The following is a 23,505-nucleotide window of genomic DNA, read 5'->3' on the forward strand; positions in this document are numbered from 1 at the left end:
GATATATTTTCGATATCACTCTGTAGCGGAGAACCAAAGGCAGAAAAGAAAAATGCACTTTAGTGAGATTCACTTGGAGGCTGATTGCACCGTGGTTTTCTCTTCACGGAAGAATGTTGCAATAATGTGTGCAGTAATAATTTCTTAGATATGCTTCTATAGGCATTAAAGGATGTGAGCAATTAAGAGACACTGAGCAAGTGAACTTGGAAAAAGATTTCATTCGTAGATAAAAAGTAGAATTTCATACTCTTCATTATTTATACCTTATTTATTTCAACCGTCTATGCATCAATGCCTTACACACAGGATATTTGCGGTTAGAGGTACTTGTACCATGAAAGTTTTTATTTGCATTGAAGCTCTCGCTACATATAAAATAGAAAAGTTGTCCATCCCCTCTTCTTGAACTTCGTGATTTTGCGCAATTTTGTTTAGATGCATTAATTAACAATACATAAATCTTCCCATTGTTTATTTTCTACTTTCAAAAGCGTACCACCTGTCAGTTCAAACTAGCATGATATGTAATACACTTGTTACGTCTTATCTTCCTGCATGATCACGATTAATTACGATACATATCTAGTAAACCACAATCTTAATTAAGAAGCCAAAACAATTATTGCTTCAGTAAAGAGAATACGAGGTGTGAAATAACGAATTATTTTGTTATTACTGAATAATTGCTTAAAATTGGTTTTATTTAATTCGTGACCTTTACGCCATTGTACTACTAAAGTATTACGGCTCTCTAACATTTATTTGGCACAAATTTGGGTCGAACCCACCAATAATAATAATTCTCTCCGTGAACTTATTTTTTATTTTGTGTTGGAAACGCACCTTGCTTGCAAAATATTTCTCAAATAGCATTGAATTCTTGTAAATGGTGTGCACAGTAACGAGGTTTGGTTAGGTTGGGTGTATGGGTGTTACACATTAAGAAATTAACGTACCAAATCGTCGGTCTAAGGCGCTAATAAGCTAAGTCAATTTTTGAAAACTGAATTTTAGATGCCTTCACAAAGATTGTAAATTCGGTTATACACTGAATCCTACTGTTACACATTCGATAAATATTTTTTAAATTTATTTTAGCCAAATTTATCCCTTTTTTTCGCGTTTAAGATCAAGTTTTTTCCTTTCCTGTCTTCGATCAAAAATCGGTGAATATTGACTTGGCAGATTAGGCCAACGAAATGCTTTGCAAATAAAGTTGAAATAAAATCTGGCCAACTGTTTCTAGACTTAATCGATATGTCTTAATTAAATACACCTCTATCCACATTTATTCAATTTCTTTTAATTAAAGCTAAAACAACGTGGCTATCTAAAAGCGACAAGTTTACTTCTGGAGTCCTTTGAAACAGGACAAAACATATGGATGAAGACATGGATAAAGAATTCTTAAGCCAACTCTTGGGCAAGATCTTTGCTTATTTGCATCTCAAGTGATGATTTTTTCTGGATCCTTTGCATTTGGGATAATTCCCGGCAAGCTGGTTGACCTGGAATCTCATCCTTCCTTTCTGTTCCAGATGGTTAAGCAGTTCGTCTTCGTTGGCCTCGCGTAAGGTGTTAAATTTTACCGAGAGTCGATCGTCTCGAATTATACTAGCTATGTCAAGATAGTCCTTTATTAAATCTTCATCAGATTCAAGAAAACTCTGTTTGGTGTCAAACTTTGTTCGAATAGAATATGCATTTCAGAGAGTTACATCCAATGGGTGAAACATAACTTTTTTGGATCGCCTGATGCTTTTTCTTAAACAGGAGTAATAATTGATCATTTGGTCGTTATGATCAATCCCAGAAATATTCTTATTCTAGTGCGCGATTTCAGCTAGCTTCTGTAGAGCTAGACGTGGAAGTAGATGGCTTGAAAATATCTGCACAATCTCTTTTATGCTCAAATTGTATGGTAACCACTTGATCATTAGTTTTCGTTACCACATGCCGTCGAAATGATCGTTGAGATTTATTATAGAACATTCTGATAATTTGAACTTAGTCATTATTTTCTTCCAATTGTCGACGGTTTCGACTCTTAATAATGAGGAAACACTGTTTGAGATACACCCCCAAGAGGAAAAAAACGGAAAGGAAAAACGGTTAGGAGGGCTGACTTGCGGATTGTAGTTGTGGCTTAGGGTAATACAACGTTCAACGATGTCACCGTGTCAACTGTCAAAATTGTACGAATTGTCAGCTGTCGCTTTAAGGGATTACGATTATGAGATACGTCATAACGAGTTGAAGTTGAACTCTGAGTTTGGCAGTTGAGACGAGGCTGTTGCGGTTGAGACCATCATAATCTTTTAAATAATTCAGGGAAACTAATAAAATATAGCATTAATATTCAAGGTATTCTTGGCGCGGAAAATTTTAATCTTAGTTCAATTTTGATTTAGAATGTAGAGAACGTTATCGGCGATGCTTTTTCCTATGTTTAAAAGCGCATAAGTTTTTTGTACCTCGATATATTGTGAATTTGATTTGACAGCTAGATTGCCTCATTCTCTCTACGTGAGAAAGGTATATTTCGTCAATACCGAGGCGAAGTGTGTATCTTCGATTGCTCTATTTTGAGATCTCCCCTATCACCGTTGAAAACTTGAGGGACCACATGCACCCACGCTGCTGCTGCTGCTGCTGCAAAGCACCGATTATGGAAAGGAAATTCTAATAAATTAATAATTCAAACAAAGTCATTAGTGTGGCATATGCGGGAGTAATGTATCCAAGACTGCGACTCATTAATAATTCGAAACTTTAAATGAATGCGAAGTTCAGATATAAGTTCTACATGTGAGCGCAATAACATAAACGTATATATCACGGAAACATGTCATTTGCCTAATACCCACCTTCTATTTCTCTTGTAAATACCACCTGAGAGATGTCCTGCTGCGGAATGCTGCATCGTCAAATAATTGCAATATGGCTGTTAGCAGTGGCGTACGTCTTAATAAAAGTTCAGTGTTGTCCCTAACTTGCCCCCGGTGTTTCTGAAGCGATTTGATAATTAACTACATTTGATTAATGAACAGCATTTGAGATTAATTCGCCCATAAACATAAAACCGTCCTTTTTATAAGATGTCCTATCATGACTGCCTACATCAGCGAAATTAATATTCCCAAATTGCCTGAAATCCACTGCCGCTGTCAGCCATATATCATTTGGTATAAGTCATGTAAAGTTAGGTCTACCATCAAAACGCAAATTAGAAAACACAAAAGTTATTTCGTCATGTATAATAAATATAAAATACTGGGTCACGACAGAACCAAAAACTATTATCCTGAAATAGGATGATAAAGCAATTTGCGTAATACGAACTTTGTAGAAAGGATTTTTCTTCGCATATCTCCCTGGCTGGTTGTCTTAAGATGCGTGTTTGTGCTATTTGGCCTAATGATGGGTATGGGTACTTACGTTGCAATGGCGATCTCAAGCTCGAGCACGAAATTGAAATTATTCAACGAATGTATCTTCTCGGGGTTAATTGGGGTGTAATTAAATTCAAGTACGAAATGAATACTTCCTACTTCATTTGTGACATTTTTAATTGTAGCGAGATTTTAGTACCGAATTGGACGAATTTTGTTTCTTTAAAATTCAAAAATGTCTTATTTAGCGCTGGTTTTAATCTTAATCCAATTAATTCAATATTATGATTATTGCGGAGGTTCAACTGCATCGATAAGTGAAAGGACAGGACAGACCTATGAGGGCAAAATAATGATTTATGTAAAAAACTTGTGATATGGTTGTAGCAATTTGGATTAAATAAAATATATAAAGAAAACTGTCGTTTCTTACCTTGTCATAGAAAAAATTATATTTTCATTACACCACACTGAAAACCAGCTATCCGAAAATGCCACTGTCTCGAAAATACACCTTTCCCGTAAGGATACGGAAAAATCCGGATTTCTAATGAATTTTAAAGTTTAATAATGGAAAGTATCGTTCGTTACACGTCCCGAAACATTACTACCACACTGTATTTCCAGCCAGTACCATCGTCAGTACCATTTTTGTCAGCGTCACATCAATGTGTCCCAGTAGGATTTTCCATCATTTTGAAACCTGTTGCTCAAAATTTCCGAATTCTGAATTGCCTGAAGAATTTCTTTATGTGTGGGCCTGCTACCGCAACATTCGAGAGAGATATATAAACAAAAAAGTTAGAACTAGTGGTTTGAATGAAAAAAAGAAAATGAATCACAAGATTGCTTAAACGATATTCCTGTTTATTCATCTGAGAAGGTAGTTCAATTGAACTTTCCGCTTTATACACGGTGTTTGAATTTTATTCGGTACCTTATCAGAGAGCGAAACAAAATTGCAGAGTAAGACAACTTCGTAAGTAAACATTATTTGAAAATCGCTTATTAACAAACGTACAGAGCGTCAAAGTTTCAAAACGTTTTTCAATCAAAATTCGAAAATCCACAGGGTGATATTTTTAGTCGTTGGGTCCTCTTTTATCGCCCCAAATCAAGCCGAAACAAAAATTTAGAGTCCCTGTTGTATTTAAAAGCGTACGTTGAATTTATAAGATTCTTTTTGGCTTTTGCATATTTTCATATCTGTCACCTGTTTTCCAGCAATATACAAAAATAAGTAGGTATTGCGAAATTTATAGGATCCTGCGGCTTTTTCCAATTAACATCCGTAATTTCGCCTCTAGTGGCGCTAATAAGCTAATGACTTAATATTTAATGACCCCCTAGCGAGGGATCCAAATTCCAATGTTATTGGAGTTCCGCGTACTGGCATATTCAGAATATTGGGGAATCATGGTTAACGTTGGACTTTTCTTCTGATACTTTTGCCTCTAATACTTTTACGTTCGTGTGGCAAAACTATTTATCGCGCGAGTAGGTGTAAAGTCCGGTTTGCGACGCTCGATTCACTGCGACCACTGTGCGGTAAAGTATTACTTTCTACACTCGTTAGGTAACTGCCTATAAAATTGGTTGTAAATTCTAAGACGCCAGTACATAATATTTACGCCAATTTATTTTCGATGCGAACAAACATAAATATATCGTATATGCAAGTTCGTGTAAAAGTGCCGAAAACGTACTTGAAGGTCGTTCCCATCTGAAACAGCTTAACTGCAGTTTTATTGTTGTGTGACAAAAAGTTCCCAATCCAAAGGAGATGGCACTTTTTAACAATACCCTCTACATGTCATATACAACCCCTGTCGGTCTTTGCCAACATAAAACAGTGTCATAAAAGCATTAACCATATCTACCTTGAATAGCGGTAACTGTTATGAAATTAAGGGTATTGGCTTGTGGGCCATCCGTTCTTTCTTTACCTGGTTTTCGTCATATTTGGTAACTTTGCCGTTTACCATTGCTGTCTCACAAATATGTACAGAGACAGAGCCGGATTACAAGTTACTTCTGGTTGATTGAGGATAGCTTAGGTCGTATTGAAATACACTACATGGGCAAACAAAACCGCCTTTGTGCCAAGTCTCCATGTCTGGAAGCATATTCTCCAATTCTCCATTAAAAAAGGTTATATTATAACCAGATAATATCTGATTGGTAATTAAACCGAAAAATTGCTTCAGAAAGGACGTTCACCCTCAATGCACAAGTTTGGCTCGAATACTCCGAATATTTATCTATTAAAGATGTGAATTATCCATATTCACAACACAACATTTATTCTAAAATGCGATTAGTTAGGTGGTACCACCTTAGATCAACAAAAGCCGACCTTGTAATGCGATGGTAAATATGAACTATTATAGCTTTTCCAACCTTCTTGCTGCAATAAACCTTAATTGAAACAGACTTTAGTTATACTATTTACTGCACTACCGCACTTTCATATGAGCATTATAGATTGAACATGTTTATCAGTGTCATTTATTCTCTGTTTATCTAAATGTCCCATACACTCTGTGGAAGATAATGATGCGCTCTGCAGGAGTGTTTTTAATTCTTTCCCGAGTCCATTTAAATGCACATTAAAATGATTTTCTGTACTTCCTTCCCATTTTTTCCCCTCTTCATGATAACTTAATAAAATTAAAGTTTTCCGGTTATCGCCCTATCTTACATGGATTTTGATATCGTCGGTAAGCCATCCTTATCTTGGAAGCACTGCAGTAATAATGTGAAACGTACTACGAAAATAGACTTTGCGTTGAAGAATTTTGAGACGAAGGAACTTCGTTTTATTCCGTAACTAGTTACGAAATGAGACCCGTTTGGGCACTGGCTTTGATTACAGAAACTGGCATTTTTATTTGCCAAAATTAGAAAATCATTTTACTAGAAAAAACTTTCTTACAACATATAACAATTTATTACACATGGAACATCAAAGCGCGCCGTCTTAAAGAGTTTAAATTTCAAAGGATTTTGTCGGATGGTTTTGCTTGCATATGCTTTATTAATTAATCAGCAGAAGACTTAGCGACGTCTTAGCCTGTCAACAAACATGTTTAATTGCGGGAGGGTAATGTATGTTTGTTCCACTACAAAAGCGAAAGTTGCCCCACGAATAATAATCAGTCTGTATTGTTTACCGTGGGCCGATCCAAAAGTATAAGTGCAAGTACAAAGCAGGAAAGCTTCATAGATTAAACGTATGTAGTTTTATTAATGAAGAAGAAGAAGGGGACTAAATGTCAGTAGGAGGATTTCTAATGTTTCCTGAGTTCGAACTAAGAAAATTTCCGTTTCCCATTGACCTGATTTTACATCCGATTAATTGAAAATAAACATTAAACTATGTAGTTTTCTTTAAATTATTTTTGCCATGCAGCGAGGACTTTTCATCTACCTGCTTTTGATGGCCACACGATTCTCTTTATTGATTAAAGCATATAAATTTCGTTAAATCACGCAAACGGTCGTGGCATACGGTACGTCTTCTCATATACATATTGTATACTTTTGTCATGTAAATTAAGACTTGCAGCAGACAATGCTAAAGGAAGGAATCGATATAATTCGCTGTTTGACTAATTTTTTTATCTATTGCTTCCATATTGATTGCAGCAAAAGGATTGAAGATGTAAAATGCCAAATTCAGCAATGACTTTACCAATTTCTTAGTTATTTTTTCTGCTTACGCGTTTGCATTTCATTTGCACACTTTTTAAGGCAACTTGTGATCTAGCTTCAGAGTAGTCATTACTCTCTCGAATACGGAAAAGAGGGATTACTATCAGTAGGTAAAGGATACGTATCAATAAATAATAAGTTTGACTATAATGAACTTTCCGCTTTGGGATTCACATTGAATTATGTGACCATTATGTGATATTAGGAATTGAACGCTTGATATAATTTTTTATTTCATTCAGTTTTGTGTTACTTGAAAAATCTAACATGAAGAATAAATGGATTGCTGGAAATATAAATTATTTAAGAACAATCGCTGGAACTTCGAAACACATTAAGAAAATTAGAAAGATATTTAAAGACAACTTGAAGTAGACGTATATTGATTTATGAAAAACTACGACTTTTTCCAAAAACCCCGAGAGCTACTGCTGCTTCTACGATGTAGAATAAAAGGAAAAGTGTGTTTTGAAAAAAGTGACGTTGGAGGAAAATCATCGGGTATTTTATTGGTTTTATAAATCACACCTTTACCTAAGCCCAACAGTCCACCTTAATACATTTCAAGCCGCATTAAAATATCTCTGTTATGTTTCGGAGATATTTAAGTTCAAATGTTATAAATTACAAATGTTTTCTATATTTTTCCAAGTTCCAAGTTACAGCAATTTAGTCATATTAAAACTGTAAATAAAGCGAATTTTATCATACGTTTTTTAAACCCAGAAACAGAATGCGGAAATTCCTGTTGAGGAGACCTCAAGAAAAAAACCCGAAATAAATAATTGTCCAAACGCACCTGAATTTTTTAAGACAAAATTTCTCAATTTTATTGAAATCTGGTTTAGAGAGAATATTATACAAAGAATTATTCAAAGAAAAAAATTGGAAACTAATTTTGGAGTAGCTGCATAAAAATTCCTCTTTGCTGATACACCATTATTCTGTGCATTAAATGCATGGAAGGGTAACTATTTTTTTGTTTAGAAAGTATGTCTGCAACAATCGAATACCTTTAATTTGAATTCTAACAAAAGAATTTGTTTTCTGAGATATTAGAACTCGGCCTGCATTTAATGCACTGCATTACCCTATGAAATGGGTCTTTAAATTTTCCTCAAGCCTCAAGCTGTTTTAAAAAGCTTGACATCAAGTCAGGCATCTATTTTTCAAGTAAAATCATTTTTAAGTGGACTTGATGAATTCCTGCCTACTTGAAATAGTAATTTCTCCCTTCGGAAAAATTTATATAGACGAACAACATTGGTTTTTTTCATCATCGATCAATGACTTCTCAGAAGTCTTATACAAGACAAACGACCTTTCTCTCAACTACCCGACGAATGTGCCCCACAAATTTACATCACGCATAAAATCCACAATCATGCATCTCACACCGAGACCTTTTGTTAATTTCTCAATCTTTGCATAATTCACACAATGGTTTACCGTAACAGTCTCACCGACACTCAGAAGTTTCATTTGGCAGTAATTTTCAACATCCAATTATTGTTCGATTCTATAAAAAAAACCGTGATGGGAAAGTGTTTTCGGTATTTTGTCCAGTTGGGCGAATAAAAGGGTTAAAATCAGGGCGTAAAACGTTGGAAATACCCTCGCATTCCAAATATCAGTATTTCACATGCTTGTCTTGTCTGCTGTAATTACCATGCTAGGAACGTACAACCGACATAAGGTATTGTGAAAGGTACCATGCATATGAACTTTGTTCCTTTAGACTTCGAAGTTCCCTTTTAGTATTTTTTTTTTTACTTGGGATTTTTTTAACGAAAGCAGTTTGTAACGTTTATAGATCAGTATTACTAGTTAAAAGTCTCAAAAAGGTTTTATAACAGGAAAATTCAAAGCTAGCAGAAGTGTTTAGTAAATTTTGTTGCATGGTACCACGTGTGACTGTTGCAGGGTAAGCGTTAGAGTTCACCGTAATTATCTAATATAAGCCATAATTATTATGTTTTATAGTTAGAAATGCAATACTCGAGAATGGTGACTGTAATTCTAATTAGTGCGCAGCTAAAAATTCATATTTGAACAAAAAACGTATGCTTTAAAATGCATGAAAAATGGAGGAGCAAATTTTTCCAAGGTGAGTTTGACCAAATTTGAGGATAAATATATAGGTATGGGTATATGTATTTTGATAGCCAGGGTAAAGTTTATAATGGCATCGCCATCTATTACTGTAGAAGCAGCTAAGAATTATACAGGAGCTCTACAGGCAGAGATAATTAATTTACGTTTTTCATAATTTATTTATTTACCTCTCTGTAGATTTATTTTTTTCATATGCAAAAAATTCTCCGCAAAATGACCTAAAAATCTATCTAATTGTGACCATTCCAATTCAATTGCAGATTGCAAGTTGGCTAAGTTAAACCTTCCAAACTCAAACATTTAAATAGAAAACCGAGCTAAAAATCTTCAAAATCCGATATTTTTGTGGTAGAAAATATTATAATTTCGATTCCCTTTAAATTAAGTTTCACTATATTAAACAAAACGTAAAAGTATTCCGAATCTGTTAGATAGTACTGTAGCTTTCTGAAGACAAGGAATTTTTTTTGAGGAATTGAATGTCAAATATGCTACATTTTCTGGTTTGTTCACATTAGTTAGACCAGACAGCTTGAAGTTCTGAAACATTCATAAAACATTTTTAAGGTGAATGATGCTATAAGTTTACTATACTCAAAACAACGTGATTTATTTAAGTCTCAAAAATGATCATAGGCAATCAGGTAATTGACATAGATATACTTAAAGACTATCCTGGCAATTTAATACGCCACGGCCCACGATCCATCGAACTGAACGGCGGAATAATTCGATGAATATTTTCAAAAAGTTTAAGAAGTTTTACCACAAGACTTAGAGCCAAGGATGACTTTTTGTGATTTCATTCTTGATCAAAAAATTGGTTTTTAGAGGATTACTCCCTACACGGATGAAGCTTGCTTTACACGGAGAGGAATTACAAATCTGACAACAGTCATGAATATTCGGATTAAAATCCACATGCTACAATATTTCATCATTTCTAAAGAGAATTTAAAATAAACCTGTGGGTAGATATTGTTGGGTGATATTTGATTGGTCCTGGAGCAACTGAAGGATTTGCCTTTATCACAATTACGTTGCGAAATGTGGTTTATGCACGACAGTGCGCCTCCTCATTTCAGGATGGACATTCGGGAGTTCTTAAATCAACAGTTTCCAAACTGATGAACAACTCATGGAAATAAATACCTCCAGCACTGGCCACCGCGACTACCAGATTTAAATAAATGTTACTTTTTTCTTTGGATGGAACTTTGTATATTCCACACCATGGCACATACAAAACTAAGTAACATTTATGGAATTACATTAATAACAAATGCGCCATTATATAATACACATAAAAAGACATCCAATTTAATTAATAGTACATAGTAGTAGACTTACGATAACGTTAAAGCAACTTTACCGTACGTTTGTAAGGAAAGAGATTTTACGAGACAGAATTATGGAGTTCTTCAAGTCAACCAATTTGACTAATTTTTCAAGCCAATTGAGACCTAAACTAGAGTCCATTGACCACATTGGCGCTATGGAGCATTCAAAATGAGGTTTCCACAAACGTGGAATAGGTTTCAGTGTAATTCTGCATTTCAGAAACTAAAAGCAATTTTAATGTAAGGATCATGATGTATTTTCCAACCAGACAACTTCCATAGAAAACTGAAATGACAGCCGCGACTTGTCGAACTTCTACGTTTCCATGGAAATTAGCTGCTTGGTTAAATTAACAGAATTCTGCTATATTGGCCTTAAGGAAGACAAAGTATATGAGGAATATTAGCAAGTTGGTTTCACAATACGTGTTTTGAATATAGCATAACAACGTTAAAGGGGTTGAATGAAGTTCAAATCACTTACTGCGGATATCAATAACAGAAAATCAGCAACTGGGAGAAAAAAGTCATAAAATTTATGATATAGAATCGAAATTGTCAAATTAAAATATTTAAGAAACTCTTTGTAAAGATGCAGAAACAAAGCTACAAATAAATAAACGCGATATTTAAAAAGAAAATTACAAATATTTCTCAAGATATCCAAAAAATATTAAAAAACCTCTTTTCTAAACTTAGATGTTAGTGCTCTTCGATTTTTAACAATACCTCATAAAATGAATTGCACAAATTTACCTGCTTTTTATTAATTAGCTCTTAAAAGTATGACATCATAAATTTTCGCAAAAAACTCCTAAACGAAAAAAAAAATGCAGGCCCGTGATTGAAAAAATAAAATGAAGTGAGCGTTTGAGAAGAAGATAAGATATGGATAAAGTGCCTGCTTGGAAGTGTTATTAGGTTTTGAAAATAATAAATAATAAAGCCGTAACAAAATTAAAACGGAACTTGATTTTGTGAATGGTAAACTAATCGCTACCAATATCTTAGTCGAGATTGGAAATAAGTCAATAGACAAAGCAATATTCATAGTCGATCCTTTTAATTGAACTTCATGGTATAGGAAAATAAACAATCTCTGCAAAACGTTGAAAAATATTCAGTACTTTTTACCCCGCCCTGGTAACGCCTTTCGTCGATATAAACGCAGCCGATGCTGGATTTTAAACTCATCCTCAGCACAATTATTCATTCAAGTTATAACATATTCCCCTTTTAATCCCTGCGTCGTTCTTTGTTTATCGACCGAAGAAAATGAGTCCGTTTCTTTTCAGAAAAGGCAAAAGTTTTAATGACCGCCCGCTTTCCACCCCTCCCCTCTCGCCCTTGTCTTTACCCGCTTCACGTAAGTGGAAGAAGGAAGATTTTCTCAATCAATAATTGTCACGGCTTCCAGCTACATACACATTCGCATGCATATATTAAAAGAGGGGGAAGGGGATTTAAGGGTTTGATGGGAGTTTGTGTGTGTTTTGAGTCATGTAAGAGATGAGGTTTATCGGGGAATTAGAAAATGCCTTGATGACGAAGACAACGAAATTAGATTTAATTCATAGAATATGAGTAGGTGCTAATAGTAGACAATGTTTCGAGGATAAGCATGTAGAGGTCTCGTATCGAAAATCAACGTAATTACTTTTGCTGCCTAATGTGTTAAAATTTTAAAGAAATTTAAACTCAGTTTTGTAACAGAAAACCTTTTTTAAACACTAAAAAAATATGCAAGACAGTTTTAAATCACCATGTGTGGGACCTTTTTGTTTAAATTAATTCATGTGATTTATTATGTGAATCTGTCATTCAACTCAAAATTTCAATTATTATTTCTATTACTAATTGGTCTTCGAAGATATATTCATGTATCAAGTGCTTCCTCAACTCTAATCATCTTCATCCACTTTTTGTTTAAAATTTCCGGTGTGCACTCGAGTGGTTCCGGGTATAGTGTCTTAAACAAATAAATATTAATTTTAAGTAGTTATGAAATTAAGAGCTCCTACACTAGGACGACCTAGTCACGCCACCCAGTAGCGCCACTCGATCCCTGCAAAACGCTTTTCACTTTAACTTTTTTTTAATTATTTTTATTTTTTTTTAATTTATATAATTTGATTTGAACCAAGTTGTCTAAACTAGCCAATTACGTGCCCTAAAAGTGACGATCATTGGCAGCGCGTGCCAAGTGGCACGAGCAATTCTACTAGCGTCAGCCGTGCTGAATGGAATGAATGGAGCGAGTTTCGGTCGTCCGTTTTCGACCCGGAGTGTTGTACTATTAGGGTACTGAAATGCTAATTAAAGGCCAATGCCCTTTGGCAATCTGTTGTGTAAATGCGAGTATATATTTTTGCAACTATCTTTTTCGGACAAAAACATGGTACCATGGGTCATTGCCACGAACATGTCTGCCGAAGCACATTGTAACATACTGTAGTAAAATGACAATTTGAAATCGTGTTTTGAAATGCTAAAGTAAAAATACAGCCTAAAGGTGTAAATGGCCAGTCATTGGTGTCAGTGTTTTTGCGTGTGTATAAATCCGTTACAAGAAATTGAGTCTTATATATATTTATTTGTTTATATGTTTATTTATTTATTTGTTTATGTTTATTTATTTATTTTTTTGTATTTATATTTTTATAATCAAATTTAATTATTTATATTTATTTAATAAATCATATATACGTATATCTTGTTTTACTTTTGAATGTTTTCACACCTCGTAGTCCTTCCCTTTTTTTTTTTATTAATGTACGAGTATTATTTCTTGCCTAGTAACAAAAACAAAATGCATAAATTATGGAAATACAATATGGGAAATTTCCACTAAACTTGCATCTGTGACAATAATACATCCTTTTCTTTGGTCAAGCCTTTCTTGTATACACAAACATAATCCCAAACATATGTTTCGGGTGATTTAAGAAAAGAAATGTCCTTACACATCGAAACCTATTATCTTCATATTATTTTCTCTTCCTAGAAAAATATACCTGTCTCCTAGAGGGTGTTTATTATATGTCACGTCCTCTTATTATAGTCAGGGCCATAAAACAATTTGGTCTGGTTCTTTTGTTAGTTTATTGGCTGCTTTTCAGGAATTCGCAAAGGAGCTTTTGCAAAACTTCTAAGAGAAATCGCGGTATGTGGCCCGCATTTCATCCTAAGAATACATAGAGTCATAAAATTTTATTTGAGCACCGAAGATAGTTACGCTTCATCAGCCAATTACCATATTAGTCAGGTTAGTCCTATTAGTTCCGGTAACCGATTTTCGGGGCAGTATAATCCTGGTAGTATTAACAAATGCATTATAAACATTTCTTAAGTCGAGTTATTTATGAATTTGTGTAAAATAGTTATTTACCTAACAAATGAGGAGAGTGATGTTTTACTGCACGCTGATTCCGTTGACCTAATAGCGCGAAGGGCCGATTGCCGACCGGACGGCGGGAAGTGCTCGGTTCGATCAGCAATCGAGTGCTGTAAAGACACTTCCGCACGTAGTAGATACAATTGCGTGCGGTAAAAAATATTACCACTTGCATGCCAACTTGAACTACCCCCAGAAAAATTTGCCACTTACATATGCTATTTTGATTTGCGCGTAAAACAACTAATCTGAACTATACCGCTATCTTCTACAGCAAATAATCTATCAGAATTCATTTCTTGGAAACATCCTGTATTTACAGAACTAGAATGGTGACGACTATTCTATCACTGTCACCTTTCGATTCACAAGGTCGTTTCACAGGATTGTGAAAAACCATGTCTATTTATGAGTTTGAGACACCCTGTACATATACCTGATAACGTATGATTAAGCCAGGAAAATTGCATATTGAACTTATGCCTAAGCAAACGTAACCTTAAGCACATGAAAATTATTTGCAAACCTGAGGACCACTGATTTCAATTAGTAACAAACAACCCTGTGAGAAGGCCTATTAAGTACAAAAATCTTATTTGGTCTTTTGTCTGGTTATTTTATCTTCTACACTAATCATTATTTACCTACCTAATTAAAGTATGCGAAAGTATTATATATGTAGGTACCTGAAATATGGATGTTTCAGTTAAAGCACATTTAGAGGTAGATAAGAGAAATTATGTTTATTCAACTTGAAAGGCTTTAATTAGGAATAATAGGTTTGAAAATATGGCCAACAAACAATCCGCTGACAAAACCTGAACAAATAGAGCGATTTGATAAAAATTGAACTTTAGATGTTTACAATAGTTTTTATTTTTGCTGCATGCCAATAATTCGCAAATATTAACCACCTAATACCCTGTGAATAATCTATTACTAACCCTGTGCCACTTGAGATGACTCATAGATGAGTGTGATAAAATTTTTAGGGCTATAATATTTTTTTTGTAATTTTGAAGTATTTGGTATGGTTTTCTAAAAAAGCATCAAGGGGAATTTAGCTGTTCACTTTTAATTTTTTATTTTTAGGCAATTTAGAAAATTTCTTTGAGATCTAATGGGATTCTTTGAGGCTTCGTGTCATTTCCTGAGACTTATATTTTAGCAGAATTTTCAGTAAATTTTTGGTTTTTCCAGAGTTTTGCGCCTCGAGGCGACTTTTTTAAATACCAACTTCGTTTCGACTGAAGAATTCCTTATTCACATGAGTTTTTCTTTATTTTTCATGTAACTATCATGAGTTTTTTTGTAAAAGTTCTTATACCTTCTATTCTAAAGCACTGCCAACGATATGCTCTGTTAAAAACTTTGGCGCATTTCGAAAACAAAAACAGGTACGAGAAAATGCAATAAACAAAAAATGTTCTGAATAAAACAGAGAATAATTACAATTTGAGGTCATTGATACTCGGTGTCAACCACAAAAATGCTTGCGATGGTAAAAGGGGACTTGACCCAAACGAAATATCATCCTGTAGAGTTTTACAATTTGGTTGGTTTAACCATGTAGGCTTTGAAGAGTAACTTGCACTAAAAATTTGATATTAATATCTCAGAAACACCAGGAGTTAAAAATGAAACAAAACTATAAATGAATTTAAAAAATATTTTATCTTTAATACCTTTTATCTCGGTAGCAAAGCATTTATGAACTTATGTTTCTACTAAATTTTTTATCCAAAATGAAATCTTCTGTCATTAATTTAATTTTGGTTATTTCCAACTGAGATATCCTAATGGACAACCCTGAATGTAATGATTACCAATCATTACAATCAAATTATCAAGGTCCTATGGAATTCCCAAAGGATTCTGATAGATTTGGTTTCCTCAAACTTTCTTTGAGAGAGCCATAGGAATTGTAACAGTAAAACTGCAACTATTATTGCCCAGTGATACAGATTATCTATTATATGTAATATTTGAATATCTAAGCTGAATCTAAACTAATCTGAACTAACTAGTTAGAGAAACGACACTGATGCAGCAGGCGCACTTTCACACCTGCAGAAAGTGATTTTACAATCTCTCTGTCCAAAGATAATAGCTCAGTTTTTTATCCGTTTACCCTATATTCTGAGTTTGACCTATATTTCAAAACCTAATTTATTTTTTTATTTTTTCTTTTCTTCAGTTGTCTTACTATTATCTATGTATTTTGTAATCGTTTATACTCAATTTATTTTTCTATTTAACTGTAATAATTAATTATGATCGATGCAATAGCCATAAACCAGATGTTCTCATAAACGTCCATTTTGTCATATTATTGCATTGTACCCATTTCTCCGTACTCTCAAAATTTGAAACAGGAACCACTGCACTTGTGGAGGGGGTAGTCATCTTCACCTACGAACGGCTATTTAAGGGTGGTGCAGAAAGCAAGGTGGGTACTTTCTCTAATTGATAGTGAAGGAAGAACATTCACAAGGTCTCTTACGAACCCTCTGATGTTCCTAGTTCCGATAGTCAGTTAGTTCGGTTACCGATTAGGCCCTCACAGGTGCCCTTTTATTTGCGGCTATTGACTTCATCCTATAGACCGTTTTGTGTACCTTTTTAGGTAACTGTTTGTTTGTTTTTGTGCGTTATTCGGACATTTATTCGAAAGACTATTATTCGAAGTTGAATAACCAGATTGCTGCAATATTTTGCAATTTTAAATTAGTGTGTGCCATTTTTAGGTAAGTGCATCGTTTTTTGAAATTTGTTATAATAAGTTGGTATTTTTTGTCTTCTTGAATTTGTCTTGAAGTTTTGATGTCGATAATTTATTTTTAATGGTTTTTGCACTATTTTTTTACATGCAGAAAAAAATGGAAAATAGGTTAATTTAAAATCTTTTAAGCTAAAATTTAAATGTGATTCTGATGTGGTGTAAAATTTTGTGTACTTTTTACTTACAGATATCTTGCCTGTCATAATTTTCAAAAATATGCATGTTTTAACGACACTTAGTTTTCCAAAAAAGTTTCTGGTACACCCTAACGCTTTGATATATACAATTTAAGCTTTTTCAGAAACAAATCAATTTTTTTCTGTCCGCAATTTCCAATTTCTTGAATAATAATTTACATGAGTGACTTTATTTTCAACGAGAAATTAGCTCTCAAAAATATATCTGTAGAGTCCAACTTGATCTACACGCATTCTTCCACCTTTCCAATGTTCTCGACAAGCAGTAACTTGCAGAATTTCCACGGAACCCCTTTAAGTGACCCCCTATTTTCCACTGATTTGAGCTCAAACGCAACGCGATAATCTATTTTCTCCTAATTACATTTCCACAGCTTTCCAGATTCTGGAAATTTCGCAAGTCTCAGATAATTTCACCGGATTTGAACAGGAAAAATGAAAATGTTTTGAACGCTTTTGAAAGTGTGTTCGGAATTTTGGCAAAATTTCAAATTGCAAAAAAACTTTTTTCTATGGTCAAGTAAAAAAGATAACTTTCATTATGTTTGTGCGTAACCTAAAATATTGTTTTTTAGAGAGTATTCGATAACACAACATGATGATAATTTCAGTAAGAATGCTCTTAGAGGTTTTTTTCAATTAAGTAAAATTAACTGTCAGAGATCTCTAAATTAGTGTCTTTACGGTTTATCTCATTGGTATGTAAATATATCAAGTTAATAATAATAAATATATTAGTCAAGTGCAATAATTCCTATAATACCGTTCATTCGTCAGAAACATTGCATTTGCTACATTTTTGTTTAACGAAATCCCCAAAAACTGAAAGAAAACTCCACCGCCACTGTATTTCCACCCTCCGCCATAAGTGCATAATAAAGGGAGGATAATTATTTAATCTCGTGAATTTACTTCATTATTCACTTGCATACGTATATTTATTAAGAGAAACTTGATCATTTCCTTTGTTTCTTGATATTTTCTCTTAATCTCCGGTTCCACGCAAACTTTCTGCAAGATTGTTTTAAGTTTAAATATCACACGTTTGCTCCTTGAGATGCTATATTTTACTTCATGAAGTTGGGCTCTCTTTCGAAATTCGGTTGTTTGACATAGAGATGCATGTAAATCTAATTTAACTATGGATGGAAACGGTTTATCTAACGGTAGTGGTGGTAACATACAGAAGAGAACAAGTAGTTGGCATAAATTCATTGGCATAAATGAGGAAAACCAATCGATTGCTAAAGAAATAAATCACATGTCTTCTTTAGTTTCAATCTAATTAAAAAAAATTCGTCCTATAAAAACTTTTTCATTCATTGGAAATATATTGTACCACTTAAAAAGAAATTTCTATTTTTATTAAATTTAGATACAATTCTAATACAAAATTTTTAATCAAATTTGAATGAACAATCAACATTTTTGTCGCAATTCATCAGGGACACGAAAATTGCAGAAATTTTTAGGACTAACGGTTCACACATCAATAGGGATTGTTAAAGCGGTGGAATGGTACACCAATTAAAACTGAAAATAATATTTACTCTTTACTAAGGACTTGGTCGAACATCCTTGTCAACATTTCGGTGAAGTCACCGTCTTCAGAACCTAGGAAAAAAAATCGAAAAAAAATGGAAATAAATTAAAACGTAACAGATGGATGGACACTGACAGTTTAAAACTGCCATTTCTCAGCGATTGGGGAGATGAATTTCAAAATGCTTCCTACATTTTAAACATCCGCCTCTCATACGTTTTAGTTTACCGTTTTTTCTTGTTTTTTTTTTACTTTTTGAAAATTCTCATGTGACCGAAACGTTAACAAGGATGCTGATCTGAGACGTTAGCGAAGCTAAATATTCTCAGTTAGTTTTAACTGCACACTTTCTACCGCTCCAACCCCTAATAACATATGCTGTCATTTCTAAAAAATCATAACATGATTCATCAGAAGTGATAAAAGAAAATGATAGTTCGCTGGAAACAACTGGAAACAAAGGTACTATTTGCTGTCTTGTAGGTAGTTACATCAGTATTTTCAGATTTCATAATCATTATTCCTTTTAATGATATTGAAGGAACGTCCCTAAGAAGTAAACGAATTTTGTTAAAAGGACTAATGCAAAATATTTTGTAGTGTTTTATTATAAACAATGAAGAATTTAAATAATGGAAAGAAATTAGGCGGGGACGTGTTAAGATATTGACAAGGGAAAATAAAATATCTTAAGTCTTGATAGTTTTAAAACTTGAGGGAGAAGTTCGTTTTGAAGTATAAAGTTGTGATTTAAGTGAAGGTTCGTTAAGAAGACGAGAAGGGAGAAGGGAGCCTGTGGGAGAGGAAGGGGTTGTGAGTTTTGTTTAGCGAAATAAGAAAAAGGAAAGAGTGTACGAAGGGTGAAAAAGAAGGGCGTCTCATAAAAAGAAAGCCTGCCGGCGTGCGGATGATTTCTTAGTGCATTTATGCAAAGCAGAAGGAGAGAAGAAGACGCGCTCTATCCTTATTTCGAGTAATTAGTGGTCGGCGAGTCGAGAGAGAGGGTAGAGGAGCGTGTGTGATTCTAAATACACGCCCGCCCCTTAATTTATATCTAAGGGTAAAACAGTAAGAGTAAAGACGTAGTGGGGACAGTCTTGCGAGAGGGGAAGTGGAGGCGCTTGCGTCTTGGCCGTTCACGAGGCTTTGTCTAATCGGATTCATTAACAGCGAAACGGGAATTATGCGTCCATTGCTAGTCGGCATATTTTTGAACACAGTCGGACTTTCAACCCCTCGAAGAAAACGTTATTCTGCCGGGACACGAGACAAAATCAGGTGCGCGCCCCCAAAACCACCCCCAGCCCTATATGTGTCATGTGTATGCGTATATGTGTGGAATATGCGCTCTCAAAACATCATCTCGCAGCTTCTTTAGTTTTTGGTGTTTAGTGGTTGTTCTCCGTGCTCTGCTACTCACATTAGTTTGATTTTCGCGCGCTTCACGAGCCATGTGGTCCATTGCAACAACAATCTCTTCCGCGCGATCCTATTGGTCCGCACACACGTGCTCACACGTTAACTTTTCACTCCTTATGGTATTTCGGGTGAAAATGTGACCGATACGTTTAACATGTTTGATTTATTCAGAAATGTTGCAATGCACCACTGAGCGAGTTCTTTCTGTTGTCGTTTTTTACTAAATTACCCTTTGATTGGTTTTAATTTGTTGATTTTTACTATATTTGTGTTTATCGTCTTGGTAAGTTTTGAATTTACAGTACAGTAGCATGTTTCTGAAATGCTCTCATAATTTGAAATTGTACGATACACATTTTGTTTTGGGACAACAACAAATGTTTCAAAGAGTTCTCTTGATTCAAAAATTTACGTTTCGAAAAATGAATGAAAGGCTATAATCCGATTGTCTACAACATCGTCAATAACTGATAAATTTGTCTCAGCATCAAAGATTTCATCAACTCATCAGTACCACTACAACAATCTCGATATCTCTTAGCTGTTGCAGATTTAACTGCAGTTTGTTTATCACATTTAATTAATGAGTCTAATTTTTATAATCATGGGCGGTGATAAAATGCTTGGAAGCGTTCTTTGATACTAGAAACAAATAAATACCCAAGAACTATTTTCTCACAAAACTAAATCTCCAAGACAGCTTAGGACTTAGGACGCAAATTTAATACCTGCAGATAGCTACAAGTAACAATATCTTTCTCATAATTTAATTCACTTCGAGTTAGAAGTCTTCCTCATAGAAACAAACAAAATTTTTAACGTCCTGATTAAATTTAGAAGTATCAAAATATTAGATGGATTCACTTACATTTCATGCTGATCAAAATCTCATCAAATCAATAATTAAAATTAGCTGTACTTACACGTCTGTGGATGTGGAAAAATGATTTGAATCTTTTTGAGTAGAAATATATTCTATTTTCGAAAATGTAGAACAAACTGTGATAGATTGTTTAAAAAATCTACAATCTTTAGAAACATGTCAGATACACGCATATTATGTAAAATGCTTCACATTAAACAAAATTTTCATAACTTTCAATTCCCAAATCCGCTTACAGTTAATGTTAACAGTTCATAATTTCCCTAATTATTTATTAATAAACGAATAAGATGCCAATTTTTGGACACCTGTAAATAGGTGCAGAATGTTAGTTGCATTTGATACACAAAAGTAAATAAACAATACAACAACACACAGTGAACAAACAAATAAATTTAACTTAACAAAACAAACTTATTGATTAAGTATTTCTACCTTTTTTACAGTAATATTACGATAAACTTGGAACCATAGAATTTACTTTATCAGGTTTTATGGTTATATAGAATTCTATTCAAACACGTACTGCACATGAAATACCACGAATAAGCACAATTAGTTAGTTTACCCCGCATAAATCAAATATTCGGACCCAGGACTCAATAACGCCACGAGTAAGTACTTTGTTCACGAAGTAAATACTTAGGATCTAATTTTTAAACATTGAATTGAATTGAAAGTAAATAAAAGAGATCAAATCATCTTTACGGTTTAGTAAGAATTTGGGTATCGACTTCAAAAAACAGCTGTTTTCTGTCAGACCCTGAACAAAATGAAATATAAAGCAAAATTTGCTACGCCTTAGATTGAAAAAATCTTTCAATACTATGGTGTAAACACACGTGTGTTTACTTGCCGCCTAATTTGATTCTTGATCTAAATTGGTCCCTGGGTTGTAAACATATTGAATAGAAAAGTTTCCGCTGATAAACAAAAAAGCATTTTTACAGTTTTTCCTTCTAAAGTTGACACAGTGAACTGTAGGTTATTATGCATCTTTGTTATACAGGGTGGCGCATGAAGGAGTTACCATTAAAAACAATTTTCAAATTACATTCTCTTAGAATTGTTTCTTGGGTATTACTGTTGGGGGAGGAGAGGGAGTCGATTTAAACTATTCCTTCCAAAATTTCAAATTGAACCCAGATATCAAATTAGAGATTTTTGCTAGCTCTTAACGAATCTAAAAAAACTTAAAAATCAGTGTCGAAATTAAATAAGCTACTACCTAAAATTTCCTTTTTTTTTAATGATACCTTTTGAATAATATTTTTATATTAGATAGAGTTGTTTATACTGATTTTTAAAGTACAGGGTTTTAGGTAGTAGCTCTAATTGTTCCCACTCTATTTGTGTTCCACAAAGATAATGCGTAAGACAAGGAATTTACCTTCGTTCCAATCAGTTAAAGGTGAAATTAAGGTTATTTGTTCGTGTTAGTACGCATTACACTTTTCGAACTGAAATATTTGGTTTGAGTGAAAATAATAGATAATCGTTAAATCACACCATTTTTTTCAAAACACCAAGCTCATCTAATACAATAATAATATACCTAGAGGACATTCCATTTAATTGAATTTTTATTTCATAGCTCTTTAACTTTCTCTTCTTTTTAACGTAATTTCTAAACTGTACATGTACAAATGTACTAAATGACTATTTTTGATTGACTGTTATTTCAAAAACAGATAGACAAAAAATCTATTTGAAAACTTGTGAGGTTATTAGTCATTAAAAATGTGGGGTTTTAAAAATATTTTAATGTGCAGTTTTTTGGCCACCCGGTAAACTTCTAATTTATATGAAAAAATGGAAAATGTAGGAATCTCAGCGCTTTTACACTTTGCACTGTATAATTCGACCTTCACCACTTCTTCGAGTATGAAGAAAGCTGCAACGAATTTTTCAAAGCTATTAGTATGCGCACAACTTTGGATAATACAGGATAATAACAATATAAACACTGTCAGGCTAAAAAGATTTTTTAGAATGGATAAAAATACAAAGGGTGTCCCATTAAACAAGTTTCATTTTCCAATATCCTAGACGTCAGTTAGGAATTGGTCATTTCACAAACCGACTCCAATTTTTAGTTATCTTTTAAAACAAATGCAAATATTTTCTATGAAAATGTATAGTGAGGTCAAGTATTGAACCATAGCTTAAGCTTCGGTTCCGCTAAATACGACCCTCGTATATACGAATAGACATAAGGAATTTGTATATGTCAGATTGCTCTTATCGTGGCAGCAATGCATCTCTTATGGACGTCAAAATTTACGAGGGTCGGGTTTCGGTCAACTAGACCATAATTAAAATAACTGAACAGATGTTTAGCTAACAAGTGTGGAAAGTGGTAGGGAAACTTGTCAATTTCCTTTTTTTGTAATATTACATTTCTTTCACCATGTTATTTATTTTTATTACTTTGTTAAATATTTAAGAACAAATAAATAAATAGTGGCATTATTTAATTCAGCACCTTGTATCAGTATCTTTCATTCATCTGGAGGTATAAATTGCTAACACCGAACAATAAATATACATATATATGTATATGCATATACAAAATCACATTAGTGGTTTCTGTTTATTCCTCTCGATCTCTTTCTATATATTTATTGCTTCAAGTCCAAAATGTTTTCAGAGTATATGCAGGCATTCATCACATTTTGATCTGGTTATTACGTATAGTATGTATCGCATTTATGTTAAAGAAT

At 33.8% G+C, this 23,505-nt stretch overlaps 2 protein-coding genes across 3 annotated transcripts in view; both read left to right on the forward strand.

Moving 5' to 3' along the window:
* enok (enoki mushroom) overlaps positions 1 to 8,817 on the forward strand; it is a 214,427-nt gene extending 205,610 nt beyond the window's left edge. The window contains exon 9 of the transcript XR_010752869.1: positions 8,806 to 8,817. The gene's annotated coding sequence lies outside the window, so the exon portion shown is untranslated. The remainder of the gene's footprint in view (positions 1 to 8,805) is intronic.
* lov (jim lovell) overlaps positions 1 to 23,505 on the forward strand; it is a 103,384-nt gene that overhangs the window by 69,407 nt on the left and 10,472 nt on the right. Inside the window, exon 1 of one of the 2 annotated variants that reach the window (XM_066403672.1) lies at positions 19,688 to 19,758. The exons of the other annotated variant lie outside the window; for it this stretch is intronic. The gene's annotated coding sequence lies outside the window, so the exon portion shown is untranslated. Of the gene's footprint in view, positions 1 to 19,687; positions 19,759 to 23,505 lie in introns of those variants that run through there. 2 annotated transcript variants of the gene reach the window in all.

Source organism: Euwallacea similis, chromosome 30 (genome assembly GCF_039881205.1).
Source record: "Euwallacea similis isolate ESF13 chromosome 30, ESF131.1, whole genome shotgun sequence".
In the NCBI taxonomy this organism is placed as follows: domain Eukaryota; kingdom Metazoa; phylum Arthropoda; class Insecta; order Coleoptera; family Curculionidae; genus Euwallacea; species Euwallacea similis.